Source organism: Adiantum capillus-veneris, chromosome 19 (genome assembly GCF_014529385.1).
Source record: "Adiantum capillus-veneris isolate H3 chromosome 19, ASM1452938v2, whole genome shotgun sequence".
NCBI classification, from domain to species: domain Eukaryota; kingdom Viridiplantae; phylum Streptophyta; class Polypodiopsida; order Polypodiales; family Pteridaceae; genus Adiantum; species Adiantum capillus-veneris.
In genome coordinates, this window is record NC_140949.1 from 125537613 (window position 1) to 125558447 (window position 20835).

Sequence of the window (20835 nt, forward strand, 5' to 3'; positions counted from 1 at the left end):
AATTCAATGCTACAAGTGCCTAGAGTTTGGTCATAAGAAGGCCGAATTCCCTAAAGGAAATGACTCCAGTAATTTGGCCCCTCATGCTAACCATCTAAATCTACCTAATCAAGGGGGACAATCAGAAACATTCAAACCAGAGGGAGAAATCAAGCATAGGCAAGACCTAAACCTATGCCTCATCTTCGTGGACAAAATCCAACCAACAAACCTCCTAGAACATCAATTGTGAACTTCATTTCAATAAAGGATGAAATGGAGGAGCAAGCCCACATCTATGTTTCCTTGGATCCCAATGGCCGAAATCGTCAATTCTCCATTCTTGAGACTAAGGGAGAGTATGAGGGTAAACCTCTTTCCTTTCTTATTGATTCTAGTAGCTCACATAGAAAGATTGCAAGTTACCTCCCAACCCACAGGTCGTAAGTTACAGGTTTCTCTAGCAACTGGATCCACTATTTTGATAGATGAACAGACGATAGATCTATCCTTCCAACTAGAAAGTCACTCAACCCAACAAAGATCTAGAATCCTAAAGATGGGCAGATTTGAAGGTATCGTAGGGATGGATTGGCTGAGCAAAAATAAAGCCAACATCCATTGCAGTGAAGGAAGCATCTCTTTTTCAAACTCAAAGGGTGAACAAGTCTTAGTGCAAGGCAGAACAGGGAAAGCTCCCCTGAAGGTGGAAAAGCCAGTTGTTTGGTTAAGGGGTTAAAAAAGGACTGTCCTTTTATGTCATAAGACTCAATAAATGAGAAACCGAATCAGAAGAATCAAAGCCTGAATAGCTCAATGAATATCAAGATATTTTTCTAGAAGAGTTGGCAAATCTTTCACCGCCTAGGGTACAAGAGTTCACTTTTGAGATCAAATTTTGACCAAGTAAGGAAAATCAAGCTGCAGATGCTCTAAGCCAATGAGTAGTGGCCCTTGCCATTATGGTAGTCCATTCAAATCTACCCGAGGAAGTTCAAAATGCCCTCCAAACTGATCAAAAATTTGGTATGTTGATCCAAGAAACCCAAGCTCAAGTTCAAAAAAGATATCTAGAAGACTACTCTATTCAAGATGGACTCTTATTCTTCAAGAATCGATTGTGCATACCTACATGCTTAAGGATGCAAATACTAAAGGAAGCTTAAGAAACTCCCCTTGCAGCTCACCCAGGTTATCACAAAATCTTTGCTTCTCTTAAACAAAATTTCTACTGGCCTAAGATGAAAAAAGATACCTTAGAGTATGTTAAGAAGTGTTGGTATGCCAAAAGGTGAAGGCTGAAAGAGTTAAGGTTCCTCGGAAGCTACAACCATTCGATATACCTGCAATGAAGTGGGAGTACATCAGTATGGATTTTGTAACAGGGTTACCCAAGACTGCTGGAAATTTTGATTCAATTTTTGTGGTGGTGGATAAACTCACCAAAGTAGCTCACCTTGTCCCAATTAAAACCACTGCCTCTACAGCAGATATTGCTCAAATTTTTGTAAAAGAAATTATCAGACTACATGGAATACGTGCTAGGATAATCAGTGATCATGATGCCAAGTTTACCTCTAAGTTTTGGAAGGCCATGTTCCAATCCTTAGGCACTCAATTAAACCTGATTTTGGCCTATCATCCAGAGACAGATGGGCAAACCGAAAGAGTTAATCAAGTCATAGAAGATATGTTGAGATCATATTGCAGTTAGCAACCTCATCTTTGGATCAAATATTTACCCTTAGTGGAATTTGCTTATAATTCTTTCTACCATAGAAGCTTAAGAATGTCACCATTCAAAGCTCTTTATGGATAAGACTGTATCATTCCTCTCAAAATGGACGACCCAAGTCTCCCAGTTCCTGCAGCAAAGAATACACTTGAAGAAAAGGGATCGCCAAATCAAAATAATAAGGGAGAGCCTTAAGAGAGCAAGTGACAGACAAAAGAGTTATGTTGATTTACATAGATCTCCCCGGATTTTTAAGGCAGGAGATAGAGTTTTCCTTAGGGTCAAACCAAAGAGAAGGTCACTCAAATTGGGAAAATACAGGAAGTGAGCATATAAATATTGTGGACCCTTTGAGATTTTGAGAAGGATAGGGGACCAATCTTACGAACTCGCTTTACCCCCTCACTTGCATGTGCACAATGTTTTTCATGTTAGCTTGCTAAAAAGATATGTTGCGGATCCCCTTCACATCCTAAATGACCTCGTGAACTCACGTGCTACACTTAACATATTTTGAGGTGGATCCCCCGGGCAGAAGGAAGGAATGTGAGGCAATTGATGGGATCTTTATTCTTGACAACAGGATTTGCAAGAAGTAGAAGAAGGCTCCTCTTTGACCCACTACAGATATCTACCAGGCAAAGACCTAAGAGAGTACCTTAACCTATCTAAATGGATTAACCACCACATAACCCTAAGGTCAAAGTATCCAAATTCAGGGGCAAGTCAAGTGAAGATGTTGATTTTCATGTGGCTCAATTTAAGACCAGGTGGCAAGCTAGTGGATATCAGGCTGTGTATGGTGATGACATAAAGCTATAGTAATTTGCAACAACATTGGAAGGCAAAGCCATGAATTGGTTAAGCTAGTATGGTATTGCACATTTTGCAACATATGTTGCACTCAGAGTACCATTTTTACATTGATTCAAAAGGAGAAGACTCCAACAGATGTTTTGAGGAAAATCAAGGACAACAAGCAGGGAAATATTTTGGTGAAAGATTATGCTTAAAAATTCAAAATTTTGGTGGACAAATTATAGGGCAATGAAATAACCATAGATGAAATGTGGATGAAATGTTAGCAGGATATTTCTTGAAAGATTTAAGAAGTGGATTGAACAATGATGTAGCTAGTATTGATATTGTAGGTGGTTTCAACATTTTGGTTGCAGCTACAACTAGAGTTGAGAAAAGGCTTGGCATGACCAAGACCAGAAGTAAACGTAGAGGGAGCTGTAATTCAAAAGATGATTCAGAAGCTGATTCAAAAACTGACAAAGGAAGTGAGGGTCATCAGAGATATGAAGTTGAAAGCAATAAGGGAAAGAAAAAGAAGAAGCATAGTGATAAGAAGAAGAAGGATAAGAAAGACAAAGAGGAGGATTTGGTCAGTCAATTGAAAAAGATTGGATATTTTGTAGTAGCACCAAAGAAGAATCAAGATTGCCATATTTATGAAAGAGAAGAGCATAATATAGCACAATGCTGGTATAATCCTAACAACTGGAGCATACCACCTCCTAATGCAGGTAAGAGGAAGAAATGATGTTGAAACTAATCAAGTAGCTCCATCCATGAGGGATGCCAATAGTGCCATACAATCAGGATAACCATAAAGTTAATCCACAATAGTAGCAGTTGAATCAGCCACAAACTCAATCAAATGTGATAATAATTTACCTAACTGAGCAACAAGAGCCAGAGGAGGTAAATGAAGAAAATCAGGAGTAGCTGATTAAGGAGCAATGTGATGAATGGGCATGTGATCGTAATCAATGTTTGGAAAGTCAGGATGTGGATGTAATGGCTGTCATTAGATCTAAAGCAAAAGGACCAATTGATAGAAAAGAGCATTAAGAAATCATAGATCAAGTTCAAAATCATGTTCAAAAGGAGCAAAAGAAACAGATTATGGAAGATATAACTTCAAACATTTGGGTTGACCAGTTGAAGTAGCATTATTATGAAAGACCTACAATAATAAGGGTTGATAAGGATTGGTTTGAGGTATTGATTAACTCTTCATTACAGTTGTCATTAGATCAGTTGTTATGCATGGTTTCAGCCTTCAAAGCAAGATTGTTATATAGATTGTTACCAATATCCAATTCACGCAAATCACAGAATTGAACCAGTAGTGCACAACATTGATCTAGCAAATGTGGATTTTGTAGTCCTTGTTATAAAGGTGGTTTTTCAAGGTAGCTTGTTTGATGAGGTATTGTTGAATGGAGGATCTCAAGTTAACATTTTATTTAAGTCAATATATCACAAAATGAATTGGGCAAGTTAGAACCATCACAATTTCAGGTGAAGATGGTAGATCAGAGAAGGGTTCAACCCTCAAGGATTTTGAGGCAAAATTTCATTCATATTGCATGCATAAACTTTCTCATGAACTTTTTTGTTCTAAAAATGGAGCAAGGATATGCTTCTTACGAGATGTTATTGGGGAGGCTGTGGGGAGTAGTAAATTATGCAAGGAATCTAAAGGGCCTTGAGAAGTTTTTTCACTTGAAATTTAATGAAGTTCATGGGGGTCTTGAGGGCCGGGCGGATATAATGTTTCCATGTGGCTCTAGAGAAGTCCCATATGCAAACGTGGGGCACTGGAACACAAGGTATATAGCCTCAAAAATGGGTACCCTATGGGACACAAGGAAGGAGAGAGGGGGAGATCCCTCCCTCATGGCTATGTTTGTATATGGCACTGCTATTGTGGTCCTTCAACACATAAAGAACTCACTCTGAATAACTTTGCACAACACGAAATGCACAGAGAATACCTCATTCATAATAAGAGACTACACAAAAAAAACATTAAGAGTGAATAGAACACAACACAAGTAACTCAGTCATGGGTAGAAAAAACCTAGTAGAGATTTGATTTCATGAAGAAGTTACATCATCCCAGAACATAGCTACATGACTCTCACTACTGCCCCCGTAAGGTGCAAAACTCATCCCATGAATTACCTAGCACCAGACACTTGTAACTACTTAAAGTATGTTCTTGGTAAAACATCAGAGTTGGCATATCCAATTCAGCAAGTCCAATACAATCCCGACTTAGCAAACAATGCCCAATCAACACATAAGCTTAGTGAAATGTCAGTGCTCAAAGCAAGGTTAATTTGAAAATTTTACCCCTTAAAATATCTGATCAAGTAGAATCCGATCTGACCTAATCCAACTAAACATTCTTGACCCTGATATTCTAGCCACTCAAAAACTTGTTGCCTCGAATTATCCAATGAATGCAATACCATCTAAAACAGATCTTGATTTGTACTTCTACACCTTTCTCTTGGTACTAGGTCATAGGGAATAACACTCTTGCTCTTTTCATCCTTCTCATTACCCTGTTGTTGACAACCAAATCCAACTTTCCCATATTCTGCACTCTTTGTTGGTTTCACCCTGATATTCTAGCCACTCAAAAACTTGCTGCCTCAAATTATCCACTAAACACAATACCATCTAAAATAGATCTTGAGGTGTACTTCTACACCTTTCTCTTGGTACTAGGTCATAGGGAATAATACTCTTTCTCTTTTCATCCTGATCATTACCCTATTGTTGATAGCCAAATCCGACTTTCCTACATTCTGTACTCTTTGTTGGTTCCACCAATCTATTGTTGGCCAGTCTAAATGAGGTTGCTTACCCTTTTAAAAAATCAACTTGAACCCATTAATAGGCTTCTCAACCCTAGTACCAAAAACATTAACTACAATAAATGTACCCTAGCACAAATCTTGAACAATCTAATATGGACCTTTTATCTCAGAGTTAGTTTACCTGGGTGTGGCCCTAACCTAGAATTTGTAGAGCATTACCCAATCTCCAACCTGGGAGATCTTAATTTTAACATTCATATTGACCCAAGATTTTCTCCTTCTGTGAATCACCTTAGTGATTTAGGAATTGACCAACGTGTCCTCTTCTAGCTGCATCAGATATTTGCTCCTGTATTTGAAAGGTAATGTGGGACTCAATTTTTTTCACTCGCTCTGATGCTTGGCACCACAAATTCCATGGGAACTACAGCTTTAAGACCATACATCAAATTTGAATGGAGTCACTCTTGTTGTCACCTTGAAATTTGTTCTAAAAGACCACAATGCAGAATCCAATTTTTGATCCCAATTCTTCTGATTATCCTAAACAGTCTTCTTCAAGATTTTGACCAAAGTCTTGTTTGTACTCTTAGCTTGTCCATTGGCCTGAGGATGATAAGCTGTAGAATTATAATGCATGATCATGTGAGTTTTTGTCAATTCAAAAATCACCTCATTATGAATATGTCTTTCCTCTATCACTTACCAGGTCCATTGGGCAACCACACTTGGTCGTGATATTATGATAAAGAAACCTTGCCACACTTTGAGCATTGTTATTCTTGAGAGATACAACCTCTACCCATTTGGTACAATAGTCTACTGCAACCAGAATGTATTTACATCCTTTACCTATAGTAGGCTTTACAGGTCCCACAAAGTCCAATCTCCACTTTTCAAAGGGTTCCAAAGGCAACATAGGATGATCAGATATCCTACCCCTAGAATTAGGCTAACCAAGTTTCTGAAAAATAACACGGCTTTTTGCATGCTCATGAGCATCTTTCAGCATTGTGGGCCACCACAATCCATCTTGTAAAATATATTTACTTGTTCTGTCGCCTAAAAGTGTCCACCTACTCCTCTTGAATGAGCTTCTTGCAATATAACTTTATGTTCAAAATTTGGAACACATCTTCTAATCACTTGATCAATCCCCTTTCTATATAAACTTCCTACTATAACTAAAAAGAGTCTAGTTTTGAGGGCAAACACTCTTCTTTTATTACTTGTAACCTATTGGCATTGTGCCATCTATCAAGAATATCAGCATTTGGGCATACCATGACTCAGATATTGCATTTTGGACCTCAAATAGCTCAGTGCGCATCAGGGAAATCATCATTAACACATGTAGTCTCTTCTCGTGATTTCAATTCTACTTAAGCAATCTGTTATAGCATGCTCTTTACCTGGTCAAACTCCTGCAACAAAAGCATCCATCTAGCTAATCTCCTTGTTAGAAATGACTTCTTAATCAGATACAAAAATTCTTGGTGGTCAACAAAAAACCACTCTATTGCTCAACAAATAATGCATGAATTTGTTTAAATCATACACCATCCCAAGAGTTTCTCTTTCAATCACAACATAAATTCTTTCAGTTTGTGAGACAAGGGGAGCTAGTGCCTTGGAGTCCACCTCCCAACCTCCCACTATATAGCATGGCTCCTAGCCCTTTTCCCTAGTTGGACTCCCTTTCCACACTGCCTAGCCCGGCCTTGCCCTTGTCTAGTCCGGCCTTGCCCTTGTTCTGACATTACTCCCCCCTTAAAGAAGAGTTTTTGTCCTCGAAAACAAAAGTGGGAAACTTCTTCTTAAGAACAGTAATGTTTTCCCAAGTGGCACCTTCCTTAGGTCGATCTTTCCACTTGATTAAGGCTTGTTGACGTACATATTGACGCGTACATAAATCATGATAGTCGAGAATGCGTTTAGGTTCATGCGATAAGGTAGGAGGTTCAATGTAATCAACCAAAATCTATTGTTCAATGACATTGTCGTCCCCATGTAACCGTTTACGTAAACAGATTACCTGAAACACCAGATGAATATGACAATGTGTAGGTAGCAATAATTTGTAGGCATGATCACCTACTCGCTTGAGTATTTTGAAAGGCCCACAGTATCGTGGAGATAGTTTAGGTGTTGGCCCAGTTTTTAGACTTTCTGAATGTTCTGGCACATGTAAAAATACTTCCTCCCCTTCCTCAAAGGTAACTTGCCGACGTTTCTCATGAGCGTACTTCTTATACCAATCCTACGCTTGTCGGACATTTTGACAAGCGAGTTTCAGCATATCCATGTGGTCTTGGAGAAAATCCTTAACTTGTTGGAGCTTTTTGGTTTCCAACCACACTGTAACAGGTGACCTAGGTTGAAAACCATACATGAGCATGAAAGGACTAAATCCAGTTTTGACATGCTTAGCACTATTGTAGGCAAACTCGAGAATAGGTAAATATTCTTCCCAGTCTAAATGTATTTTGCTAACGGATGCTCTTAGCATATCCTCTAGCACTTGGTTAACTCGGTCAATCTGACCATCTGTTTTTGGATTATCGTCTGTACTGATGTTTAGTTATGTACCCAATCGTTTGAACACAGCCCTCCAAAAATGACTGTTAAACTTGGAATCACAGTCACTGACAATGTTACTTGGCAAACCATACAACTTGTGAGACAAGGGGAACTAGTACCTTGGAGTCCACCTCCCAACCTCCCACTATATAGCATGGCTCCTAGCCCTATGCCCTACTTGGACTCCCTTTCCACACTGCCTAGCCCGGCCTTGCCCTTGTCTAGTCCGGCCCCTTGCCCTTGTCCTAACACAGTTGGTGTCAACACTCTACTAGCATAATACACAGGACCATCCTCTAACTCTTTTCTGCATGAGATTAGCTCATATAGCCATATCCGATGCATCAAAAATAACACAAAAATATAATGTCCAATTTGGAGGTTATAATATTGGTGCTATTGGTAACATTTTCTTTAGCATCTAAAATGACTTCTCCTAAGGTTCATCCCAAGCAAAGGGCACATTCTTTTTTATCAAATGAGTAAGAGGCATGCAAACATTTGCTAAATAAATGATGTACCTAGCATGCCATTTAACCTATCCAACAAACCTACTCACTTCCTTCACATTCTTTGGAACTTTAGCTGTTTGAATAACTCCAATCTTCTTTTCATCAATAGACATTCCCTCTGTGGAAAAAACATGGCCCAAAAAATCCACTCCTGACAGCAATCACACTCTTGTAAAGGTTAAGGCACATTTTGAATATCCTACACCTTTCAAAACACAACTTCAAATGATGCAGATGCAAATCCTTCTTGCCAAATATTGAAAGATTATCCACAAAAATTCTCATAAAATCTTATGAATAAGGTTCAAATGTTCTATAAGCTGTGAAATTGAGTGATGGTGGTCAATTTTTTAGTCCAAAATTCATGACGTAGAAGCAAAAGCTCCCCATTCTGTGATAGAAGTTGTTTTGTGATGATCCTCCTTAGCAACCTTGATCTGATTGTAACCTCAAAAATCATCGAGAAAGCTGTATATCTCTTTCGCTACTACTGCATCCAATATTGCATCACAAAATGGCATTGGAAATGGATCACTAATAGTGGATGCATTCACCTTTCTATAATCAACACATACTCTGATCTTTCCATTCTTCTTGGATACCACAATGATGGGTGACAACCATGTACCTCGTGAATTGGTTAAATAAACCCACCACAATCAACTTCTTGTCAATTTCTTGCTTGACCTATTGTGCCAAATTTGGATTCATTTTGTACCTTTGTTGCACAATCGAAACTACATCTTCTTTGAGGTTAATGTGGTGCTGATGCAAATGAGGATCTATTCCTTTAACCTCAAAATATTCCCATGCAAAAACATCTTCACATTCCATCAAAAGCTAAAACAAATCCTACAAGAACTATCCATCCACATGAATACTGACCTTGACTATTTTTGGATCTTCCTTAATGCCTAAATTGAGCTCCTTTAACTCATCCTACTTAAACATGTTTGATTCTCCAAACCTTTTACTATAAATCTTCTCAATGAGATCTCTTGCTTCCTTTCCTCCTACTGTAAAGCTTCCTTTGAGCTAGAGGCTACATACCAATCCACCATTTGTACTAATATCTAATCCCTATATTTCTTGTCCAAGAACTAGGTCTAAATCAAATCTTTTGATTCATCATCCTTCTACAAGATTCCTTCTATATCAGCTTCAAATACAGGTACAATGGTTGGATTAGCCTTCAAAAATGCTTCTTTCTCATCATCCTCAACTTCCTCTACCAGATTAATGGTTTGAGCATACAATGGTCTCTCCTTAGAAGGAATGTTCCTTCTGTCCAACATAGGGATTGTAATGGCATATTTACCTTTCTTCAAGACAACCTTATTCTCACCCCAATGTTGCTTGACTTTAGCCAGTCTGAACCAATGGAGACCTTGAATGGTTTGTCCACAAAATGCCAAAAGTCATATATTGCTATCCTATCAACAATTGGCACCAACTTCTATCTTCAATATCACACCAATTTGAGCTTTGATTGACGCATTGTAACTTCCAGTGATCTTCTAATGCCACCTAGTATTTGTGCAAACCTTGAAAAACTCAAAAAATCTCTAGATGGCATGCTTGTTGAGGTAACCAAATTGGCACATAATTGGCCCCCGATGAAACTTCAATTGCTCATATCTCGACCGTTTGAACTCCAATCGTCGATCCGAAAAGACCGCCGTTGGAGAGTGGAAATGATAACACACCTAAAAACACACACAGATGCCACTCTATAGCCTAGGCACTCACAACACCCCAATCCTCTCAGGTCACCTTCAAAACATTACTATTTATATAGCCTAGGCACTCACAACACCCCAGTCCTCTCATATCACTTTCAAAAAATTACTATTTCATCTATAGAAACCTGCCACACATTGCAAATGTGCACATGCACACTTGGAGAATCCAAACTCACAACACGCATGCAACGCTTTGATTACACACACCACAACCACACACACAATCCTCTCTCTCTCCCTCTTTGCCCACACCACACCCGGTTTGGGGGAACACACACCCACAACGACACCCGTGCCAAAGAGCAAAATAATAGAAAAGAGGAGGGGGAGAGGGAATCAAAAAATACTGGGGCAATGGTGAGCTTCCTCTTCTTCAAAAAACCAAGTAGAACCTTCCTTGTGTTCTCCTCTTGCTCTATGCAGGCTTTTTTTCTCAAAATGACAAAAATTGTGCACTTAAAGGGTGAGTTTCTCATTTTTAGCATTTTTTATATATATCCAATTTTTCTTTTTTAGCTTCATGCATGTGAACTACAACCTACCCCCGCCTTTACTTCTACTCCAAGTCTTACATGTACCTACCCTCCTATGTGGTTGTCACGACAGCATGACAAAAGCAAGGAGGTGACCCCTCTCTTCTCGATAAAAAGCCTTTTAGGGGGCCGTTAGACCCCGTATGAGCTTGCCCCATGATAAGAGTGCCATGTTAGCACTCCAGCCTTGCCTCTTGACACCCAATACCGGAATCAACAACACCATGAGAGAGCTCAACAAGGTTGCACCGCCCACAAACCCCACACGCATCGCCGACACGAGCTTGCTAGTAGCCGGTCTAAGAGGAGAGCTCCCTCTCTTTCTTTCTTGTCTTCAAATGGCCCAAGACCAAGTGAAATACCTTGCATTCCCTCACTCTACCCTTGCATGTGGGTAAATGGTGCCCACCATGTGGCACTACCTCATCGACTGGTCCCCAAGGCCCCAACACATCGTATAATAAATTAATTCAAAAAGTCTTTTTTCCTCCAAATTCAACTCCTTGCCATCTGCTTAGTGTTCAAATTCCCAAGCTGCAAAAGTCACTTGAAAGTTCTGGTTCCCGACTTTGATCTATGCAAACCCCTTCACATCTTGACTTCTTCAAGTCCTTCCACCGAGACCACCAAGAGGGGCAAAAGTCATTTGGCACCACTTGTCGTGCATCTACTTCCAACTTCAAACTTCAGTATCTTTGCAGTCCATGCTTTGATTGATGAGATCTAACTTCCTATGGCCTTCACATGCTGCACAGTTTCCATACAATCCCTAGAAAAGTTGCAAAAACTCTAGATGGTGCACCTACCAAGGGAGTCAACAATCCGGCACATAATTGGCCCCTGGTAAAACTTCAACCTCTCATAACTTGGCCGTTGGAACTCCGATTGCTGATTCAAAAATACCTACATTCCCCGTAAGACAAGCACTTTTAGGCCCATGCATTCATTCAGCTCCAATCATCCATTTGCAACCGCCCAATTTTATGAGGATTTGCACTTCAAACCGTCATAACTTTTATATCGTAGCTCTGTTTGAGGAGCCATCTAGACCAGCCTATAGATCACATTGAACGACACCTTTGGCAATCACATTTTTGCACTTAGCTCACTTCAACCATACACCTTTGATAGGTACCATAGCAAAGCACTCTAGCCCCAAAAACCACATAAAGCATACACATTCACTGCCCTTAACCTTCATAGCTGCTTCACCACTTTGGCATTTCCTTGAGAGCCCACATACCTCTACATTTGTCTTTTCATAGCATCAAATAGATTCAACTACACCATCATTTCCCAACCCCATTGTTGAACATTCATGTTCAACCAAAAACATGACTACTAGAACTTGGAAACTGTAAAACTAGTAAACACTGTGAGAAAACCAAAAAAGCACTACTATATGTACAAAGTATTATCTGTGGTGTAGACTAGTCCTGCTTAGCTTGGTTTCCCAACCCCTTCTATCAATACTTGATGCACTGTAAGCACTAAATCCCTTTCAAACTGTAATTTGAGACGCACACCATTCACCATGTGTTTGAGAAATTGACCATTCATCCTCATTAGCTAATAGGTACCATTGAGAAAAACCTAATGGACCTTGTAAGGACCTATCCACTTCTTCTTGAATTTCTTCTAGAAATTGAAGTCCAGATAGCTTTCATACTTCATCACCAAATCTCCCTTCTCTATTTTCTTCTCTAGCAAGTGTTGGTTGAACTTTGCCACTCTTTTCTCTCTTTGCTTTACATAGAAATTTGTTGCCACTTTCTGATCCATCTTCAAAGCTTCAAGAATTGTAATTATATCATACAAAACATCTTTGTCAGTCTTCTCAATCCGCCACATACCATTTAGTGCCTAATTGCACGTGCGCTGGCATCACTACCTCTTTTCCATAACCAACTTATACGGGATAAAGTTGGTAGCAACTTTGTAAGAAGTCTTGTATGCCCCCAAACACTTTTCAAGATTAACCCCACTCTTCAATCTATTTGTACACATACTTGGTAAGCATCTTGACTATCTTCCCAGTTGCACTCTTAACCAAACCATTGCATTGTGGATGGTACAAAGAAGAAAACCAATGTTGAATACCTCGCTTTTCCACTAGTGCACACACCAACTTACTTCTAAATCCTTGACCACGATCATAAATGAGCACCCAAGGCACTCCAGACTGGAAACATATGCAATCAAAGAGACATAGAGCAATTGTGTGAGTATTGACCTCGTTCACCACTTTAGCTTCAACCCACCTTTGGTAAGATAATCAATGGCTACCACGATGTATTTCTTTCCGCTCACTGACTCGGCCTCTAGGCCCCACTTTTCAAACGTGTCTTGAGCCATGATAGTCCCTTGTGGCTTGGCTACCAGTCGTGTTTCACCCATTTTTTGACATTTGTGGCACGTCTTGCACCAATAGTGCACATACCGTACAATTGAAGGCCACCAAAAACCACCTTTAAGAATACAAAAAATTACTTGATCTTTTCCTTGATGTCGCTCTCCTCATGACATGCTCCATTACCATGCCAATTTCCTCCTTGTAGAGGACTCTTTATAGAACTCCATCCCGACCATATGCCATCAAATCTTCACCAATCAAAGTAAATTTATGAGCCTTTTGAACATTCCTCCTCTTTTGTAGCTTGGATAACCCCTCTAAACATTCCCCTGCGCTCAAAAAATTATCATCTCCTTTAGAGACTCCCTACCTGCATTTGTAGCAAGTGCAACATATAAACTCGATACCTGAGTTTGCACATGACTACTTGCAAACTGATCAGCTTCTTAATTCTGCTCTCGTCTAACATGCTTGAATTGCACCACTTCAGAAGACTTTAACAACTTATTTATGGTAAAGAACCAATCTTGAGAGAATCCCTTTTTACCTGCCACTGACCGAAAAGCTGTTTTATGACTAAGAGAGCATCGCCTTTAACTACCGGGCTCGAGATGCCAAACTCCACACATTGTGTCAATTACTCGGCTTTGTTGTTTCTTTGAACAACTTCCAAATCATACACTTTAGAGAATATTACCATACCTTAGGGATCCTGGATGACTACTCCTCCTCTTGCTTTCTGCACAACTCTCCTATAAGCATCGTGAACCACATAGTGAAATCTTCCTCTAAATTTGGTTCCTCTGCAATGTCTTCCTTCACCACTCTTGGATAGACTGGCAAATATGCTTCCTTGTTGACCAAAATATGCACCAAATGCAATTGACTTGTATGGTCAACCTTAAACTCAAATTCAAACTCCTTCAACTCGGGCACCCACTTCCTTATATACCTTCCTGGCTTAAGATGAAGCGCCACTTCACAAAATAGATTGTTAGAGGTGAGCACATAAAACTTTTGAATGATCAAATGGACTTTGAACTTGCAATAAGCAAAATCCAAAGTCATCACCCATTGCTCAACCTTTGTATATGACCTCTCTCTTGGAATAATCACTCGACTATCAAAGTAGATCGGCTTATAGCACTTGCCCACCTTTTGTATCAACACTACACCAATGGCAAAAAATTCCCGCCATCATGGAATCATAAGAATCATCCTCATTGTTAGGAGGACACACCATCAGCAATTGACATAAGATCTCGTTCATGTTAGAGCTCGTGCAACCAAAAGTCTACTGCTTCTCGGACGAACATGGCGAGCAGGCGAGCAGACGAGACAGAGAGAGGGAGAGAGGGACATAAGGCACGACTGGAGCAAATGAAAGAGAGGTAGTTCATTAGTTTTAAGAGCCTTATAAAAGGCTTGCATAATGTGTTCACACATAGCATTCGCCCAAGTTGGGTTGAACCCCAACAATCGCCCCCTTCAACCGAACTTGGCAAATATTGTCACATTTGCCCCCTAAAACTGGACTCATCACCCTCATGATACATAGAGTTTTAGATGTACTCCTAACCATGGGTTTTAGGTTTTCTCACAAACAAGGGTTTTAGGTTTTCCCATAACCTGGTGCTTCAATGAGTCACCATTCACAAAAGGAGTTTTTGGTTTACTACCAAACCCTAGAGTTTTTGGATAACTCTAGCTAAACTTGGGTTTAGGTTTACCCAGTAAACCTCATAAGAGCAAGTTACAAAGATAAATGGGTCTTTTCATTGGGAAGGTCTTACTGCCGGCTCATTATCATGCTAAGGCAGTGTCTAATCCCATTTCCTTGTTCATCACAATTATTCGTGATTACAATAACAATAATGGGGATTTTCTTCAATAAAGCTTACATCATTTTATAGCACTACATTCTTCATCAATGAGATTTGACATACATTTCTTACAATCGTGTGAAAATACTCTTGAGTAAACATGGTCATATTTATTTTATAATAGAAAAGCTTAATGAAAACAAATTGAAAACTACACTTGCAATGCTGGGTATCAGACACCACTAATTACATCATCACAGCATGTGTGTGTGTGTGTGGTCGGCACTGCTCAGCACCGTCAATATTTCCTTGCACCATCGGCACTGCTCTGTGCTCAACACCATTTTGGCATACCTCTAGCCTGCTCATTTTCAGCCCTTTCCTCATCAAGTACATCATATACATCTGCATTAGTAATAGGCTGATCTGTAACATCTTTAGAAACCCCAATAGGCTGTACATTTGCCTCATTGGAACTTACATTCGTATTTGCACCACTAAAAAGAGGCAACGAAGTGTCATAAATGTCCTGTGAGCTTACATTACTGTCTCTAGTACATGAGAGCAAGGGATGAACAGAATCTTCCACAAACACTACATCCCGTGAAACCAGAATAGGTTTTGTTTGCGGATGATACAACCTGTAACCTTTGCTTTCAGCACTATAACCAACAAAAATACATTTGACAGCCTTATAATCCAATTTTCTGCACTGCACTTGTGGCACCAAAGCATATGCCAAATAGCCAAAATCGCGCATGTGCTCAATAGAAGGCTTTCTATCATGCCATGCTTCATATGGAGTAATAGACTGCAAAGCTTTTGTAGGGCACCTGTTAAGTACATAAGTGGCATACATGATGGCCTCAAGCCAAAAAGAATGCGGCAAAGCTTGACTTTTGACCATACATCGTGCCATTTTCGTCAGTGACCTATTTTTCCTCTCAGTAACACCATTTTGTTGAGGTGTATAAGGCACTGTACATTGGTGTTTTATCCCACGATTAGCCAAAAATGCATTAAATTCATGAGACATATACTCCCCCCCTCAATCAGAATGGAGGTTGCCCGTAGTACATTTCGAGACATTTTCAGCCATAGCCAGAAATTGTTTGAAGCACATAAAAACTTCGGACTTCGCTTTAAGCGAAAATACCCATGCATGCCTAGAGTAATCATCAATGAAAGTCATGAAGTACAGGTAATTGCCCCAAGGACGGAGTTTGCATGGGCCCACAAACATCACTATGCACAAGCTGCAACCTGCATGTAGCCCTAACTGAACCATCATTTGGAAACTTCGAACGCTGCATCTTACCCAAAATACAGCCTTCACAAACATGTTTGACAGGTGCTTCAAGAGGAGGCAAAGAAGCAACCATATCAGATTTCTGCAAACGCAGCAAACTAGCAAAATTCAGATGACCAAAACGTGCATGCCAAAGTTTTGCATCTGAAATAGCCCTTGAATCTGCAATAGCATTTGCAAAATTTTATCCACACTTGTCATACAAAGTGATCTTATACAACCCACGCCACAAAAGGCCAAATGCAACAATTTCGTCACCAAAACTGAGATCATGAATTGTACATCTGTCATCCACAAATTTGACTACAAGTCCAAGTCTAGCAAGTGCGGATACAGACAAGAAATTCTTCTTGATCCCAGGTACATAAAGTGCATCAACAAGTGTGAAAGAACTGCCATTAGCAGTAGTAAGCACAATCTTTCCAACTCCCTAAACTGGATAAGAGGCATTGTCGGCACAAGTAACTGAATTCCCATGAGAGACAGACTCGAGAGAGGTAAATGTGCGCGTATGTCGCACGTGTCAATGCAAAGAACTTGCCGATACACCGCATGCGAGCCACAAATGGCTCCAAGCACACAACAAGCCTAAACTAGTGAGCTCAAACATGACAATGGTGTGTCACTCACCACTCTACGCTTGCTTCGTGGAGGATTCCTCGCCGCGAAGAAGAGGGAGACACCGCTACGCCGCGCTCAACCGCCTCACCGCCGTCGTGCCGCCACAATGCTCGATCACTCTCTCTCTCTCTCTCTCTCTCTCTCTCTCTCTCTCTCTCTCTCTCTCTCTCTCTCTCTCTCTCTCTCTCTCTCTCTCTCATACACACACACACAAGGAGATGAAGAAGAAGAAGATGGAAATGGAGCAAGAGCACTCTTCAATTGCACAAATGAGAGAATGAGTGAATTTTAGGTTTAGTTGACTTTTATATGAGCTAGTCCCATTCACACTTGGGCACCCATGCTTAGCCAACTAATCCCTTGAATGTTCCAGTTAGAGTGCGCCTCTCATCGGCGATCACTCTTGCCCTTTTCCTATTGGAGCGACAATCCCGGTACCTGACTCTACCAAATAAATAATACAATGTCCGTCGTAGGTGATAGGAATGTGCGTGAGGGTTAGCATGTCCCCCTTCCTGATGTAGACTCCGTCCTCGGAAGCTATTGAGTTCAAGTTCGTTCGTCGAGGTGAAAGAGCTTTTGAGATGAATGTCCTTAGCCTCCTTCAGTTACTACAAAATCAAACAACATTGGCACAGTAATTGCATTCTCATAAGCAATTAAAAAGCATATGCAGTTGTAGGCAGACAATTTGATTGGTAACAGAATTTTAAACCATTTGTCAGCAATAAACATTAAATTGCAATATAATCAAATGCATAAATAGTTGTAAATGTAAAAAATTAACCAAGTCTGGGGTCCCTAATTTAATGGTCGAAAGGCACTAGAGATCGACTATTAATACCATAGGTAAGCTTCTTAATTTTCTCTGGTCAATTAAGTTGTTTAATTGCGAGAGCCAAGTATTTCATGTTCGAGGGCCTGACTAGAGGCTATACCTAGAAGACCTTGTAGTTAAGCTACGATAAAAGGAATTTCTCATGAAATCATCGCCTGACTGATTACCTTTTCTTTGACCCCCCAAAATTTTTTTCACGTTGATTCAATTTTGATGTGTGTGCTTATTTTGTATGCCTTGGGTTTTTTTCTTTTCAAGGAAAAGCGCCCACACTGGGAACCTCTAGGGCTCTAGTACCATAGGCGATACATGTGAGTGAAGTACCCAATCAAGCTGAGATTTCTCTTCCAGCTTAAGATTTTACATTGTGGCACTTTTTTTTTTGTTCGTTTTCAGCATTTTTTGTAACTTTGGGGGGTCATATAACACTGTTATACCTCCCCAGGCTCATCACATTAGTAAACTCCCTTTATAATACTTAAGCTAAAGGTCAATAGGGTCAAGCCCATTAGAAATCCCTAGTACATTTCACACAATGCTGCCTAAATCGGATTAAGAACTTAAGTAACCATTAATTATTAGGAAGGCATTCCCCATGGTATTAAGAGAAGATCTCTAACACCTAACTTGGTCAAACTAGCTTAGTCGGACTGCTTGATTTTTAAACCTAGACAAGTGCTTATGACAAAAAATTACATTGAATTTAATGTTTGATACTAAGCAAATGCGTTGAATATTATGCTACCAATCACAATCAAAGCAGACAAACATGGATGCAAAAAGATAAGGGACAATGCTAATGGACAAGAAACACATGTTTGTGTTGATGGTCGCGCTTGATTTGAAGTGTGAATGAGAGAAAGATTCCATGAAGGTTCAAATCCTAACCACAACAACACGTTCATGTACACACAAGGAAACACAAAGAATACCTCTAGGAGGCACATCAGTGGGAAAAAAGAACTTTGCTAATCACTCAACTCTAAAAACGAAACACTCCTATCGTACTAATTCTACCTACCCTCCATCACTCGAGTGATGAGGATCAAAGGTGTTTTATGGCATAGGTTATGTTTCAATGTACCGGATGCGAATGTGTAGGTCTGAGTCAATGTTTTGACTTTTAATGTGCATACTCGTTTGCTATTTGCTCTTGCTCTTTATTTTTTGTTTTTTGTGAGTATAAGGCTTTATATGTACATTCCCTAAGATTGGGAGATTGAGAGGTCAGGGAGGAAGGTTGAGAGGGAAGCAAGTGAATGATGACTGTCAGCAAACACTCCCCCCTTCCTTGGGTAGATCACACCGTTTGAAATGAGCTTGTCACCCTTTGAAACCAATTGTTCCAGTTGGTAATAGGTGAGGATTTTTGCCAGTAGTTTTCTATTACCTTAGGTGCCTCGTTGAGTTGCAAGGGTGGTAAGGTACTCTCCCAGGATCGAACTTGAAGTGGTTCATCAGGTGATTCTTGAACACTGGGAGGTGTGGAATCCTTTGTAGCTTTACGGAGGTCCACTATTGTAGGTGGAGGTTGTGGAGAAGCTTTTACCTCTATGGATGCATTACATGAGGAGCTAGAAGCTTCATGGGACTCCCCCCTTCCTGAGCTAGGTGGAACAAATCGTTCTTTCTTCGGTACCCAAACTAGCTCTGGAGCAGGTGTGTAGCATTCTGTGATTTTTTTCTTTCTGTGATCATCAATTTGTTTTGGAGCTACATGATTGGGCGCACATGGGTCAAGTGATATAGGTAAGAACACAATCTATGTTTTGACACCCAAATTTGATCATTTCCTTGATAGTAGCCTTGGGCTTCCAATAGTTGTTTAGGTATCCACCACCACGTTTCCTTACATTTTTTGGAGCGAGTGGGACTTTTTTTAGCATCAACCATGTTCGCTAAAGAAGCTTTAGGGACCCACTTGTATGTTTTCTTCGTTATATTAGGATGAGTCTTGTCAGAAGCTATATGCATTGCTTGTAGCATATTTAAGGGTACGGGCATTTCATCCCCCTCAGGTGTTACCCAGGTCATCCTCGTATTTCCCCAAGTGTCTATGGTTGCTGCTAAGTGGACCCAATCCGCATTGTCCAACTTAGTCATCCCAGGTAGTACATCCATATAAGGAGAATCTTCCCCAACATCATTGTCCGCTTTACACGTATAACAATACTACAATGGGGCCGAGTGAACTGTGGTATCAGATCTATGATCAATTATGAACCTATTTCCTAGAGGATGTGCTCGACCAGTAACAAGATCCACTCGAATGACAGAATCTTGGAACTGCAAGTAGACATGGTTTTTAGACCAGTCATGCACCATTTTTGCTTCCCTCATGAAAGGACGTCCTAAGATCATCTCCGATGCCATAGTGTGCTTGGAGAAATCCATAACAATGAAGGTAACTCTTATTTTATGTCCAAAGACCTTGATCTTGAGATCTTCTAGCATCCCAATAGGTTTAACGATAGACCCATTGGCCATCTTCACTACTATGGTTGTGGTCACAAGGTGAGGTCTTCCCATAGTTTCCCAGCAATTCTTAGTCACAATGCTAACCCCAGCGCCACCATCAAGGATTCCCTTCACAGTTAATCCCTTAGTAGTGATTGGTATGGTCGCATTGGATTCATCACCCTCAAAGTATTGTCCCAACTTGTTAACAGGTATTTCTATAACAAGGTTCTCATCTAGGTTGGGTTGTGGATCTAAGTGTTCCTCCTCTATTGGCATTTCCCCAGCTCCATCCATCTGTGCAAATTGTGGTAGCCCAAACTTTAGTTCTCCATTGAGGAAGGCTCGAAGAGCTGAGACTAGCTCAGGGTCTTTATATAGTTTGGACATGATGGTGGTTCTAACTTCTGAAGACAAGAAATCCATCAATTCGGCAATGTTTAACGGCACCTTTTGGACTTCAGTCCCTTGACGTGGGGAAGATGGGATCTCCATTTCTTCGATAGGATCAAGTAGTCCCTCTGTAAACATTCTTTCCATCAAGAAGTGAGTACGCCCACTTTCCCATGACTTTAAGTCACTTTCTTCTTGGATGACACTAGGTATGGCTAAGGGTCTATGGTCTTGGTGAGGTTGTTGTTGCGTAGGGAACACAGTGTCTATAATATGGATCTTCCTAGGTGCTGGTTCTAGATCCCTTTGGGTATCTTCTACCAAACTCCTTAATTGC